Source organism: Callorhinus ursinus, unplaced genomic scaffold (genome assembly GCF_003265705.2).
Source record: "Callorhinus ursinus isolate GAN/ISIS: 27379988/994484 unplaced genomic scaffold, GSC_fseal_2.0 scaffold78, whole genome shotgun sequence".
In the NCBI taxonomy this organism is placed as follows: domain Eukaryota; kingdom Metazoa; phylum Chordata; class Mammalia; order Carnivora; family Otariidae; genus Callorhinus; species Callorhinus ursinus.
In genome coordinates, this window is record NW_027397140.1 from 2,553,818 (window position 1) to 2,555,310 (window position 1,493).

The window sequence follows — 1,493 nt, forward strand, 5'->3', positions numbered from 1 at the left end:
TCCTTTTCAACACTTGTTATCTCTTGTCATTTTGGTGATAGCCATTCTATCTGTGCATCTAAGTTCATTAGGGAAATTGGCCTGTAATTTTTTTTCTGATATATATTCTTAAGGAACCTACAGTATGATAAGATAGGGAAGGTAAAAAAAAAATCTGATAATAATCAGAACATGGCAAGGATAGGAAGAAGGCAGCAGAGTAGGAGGTCCCTAGTCTTCTCATCCCATGAATACAACTAGATAACCATGAAATCACCCTAAATACCTGAGAAATTGTCCTGAAGACTGACAGAACAAACTCCACAACTATTAGCAATAATCACACCTCGGATAAACCTCATTGGCTACGATACTGCCGCTGCGCAAGGCTCAAACTCCACAACTAAAGGTAGAGAGGAGGCCACGTCAAAGAAGGTAGGAAGTGCAGAGACATGGTTTGGGAGAGAAATGGATTGTGACTGCTACAGTGGGTGGGGCAATCACAGTCATAAAGAAGAGCAAGAGACAGATCAGCACTCAGGAGAGTGCACAGGGAAAAATGAATCCCCATAGAAATTGTCTTGGAAAGTGAGAGGAGCTTAATTTTGTGACTTCTGGCAAAAGAAAGCCTGGAATTTTAAAGGTTAGTGGGCTTGGCTGGGATACAGCCCAGAGGCATTGTGCTGCTCTTGGAGAGAAGACAGACAAACAATCCTCAGACACACAGCAAGGAGACAGTGATCTGAAGAGCACCTGAGGCATATAGTGGGGAGGTTATTCACTCATACTGGAGCACATTCCAGAGAGATTACATCCAAAAGAGACATCCCTGGGAAAAAGGAACTGGCAGGCATGTTTTCCTCCCACACTCTTCATCATAAGAACAGGGTCACCTGTGAGAACAAGTGCAGCATGGACATTTGTTACTTCACTTGCTTACACCAAACCACTAACCCACTAACTGCTCCCCCCACCACCGTGCTCCAATGGAACACCTACAGTCCCAGGATGATGGCCTCCCTCCCCCAGAAGCCCAACCAAAACCCCTGCCAACATCATGTCTCCCAATGCAAGAGTTTTATGAAACCTCAGTCCCAGAGGCAGTGACAACAGGCCTAATTTCAACAACAGACAAGAGTGCACCTAGTTAAGGGCGCCTGGGTGGCTCAGTTGGTTAAGCGACTGCCTTCGGCTCAGGTCATGATCCTGGAGTCCCGGGATCGAGTCCCACATCGGGCTCCCTGCTCGGCGGGGAGTCTGCTTCTCCCTCTGACCCCCTTCCCCCTCGTGCTTTCTTTCTTTTTTTTTTTTAAAGGCTTTATTTATTTATTTGACAGAGAGAGAGAGACAGCGAGAGAGGGAACACAAGCAGGGGGAGTGGGAGAGGGAGAAGCAGGCTTCCTGCGGAGCAGGGAGCCCGATGCGGGGCCCGATCCCAGGACCCTGGGATCATGACCTGAGCCGAAGGCAGCCGCTTAACAACTGAGCCACCCAGGTGCCCCCCCCCTCGTGCT

General features: G+C 48.4%; 1 pseudogene; it reads right to left on the reverse strand.

Moving 5' to 3' along the window:
- Positions 1–251: 251 nt before the first annotated feature.
- On the reverse strand, positions 252–370 carry LOC112808827 (U4 spliceosomal RNA; annotated as a pseudogene).
- Positions 371–1,493: the final 1,123 nt, after the last annotated feature.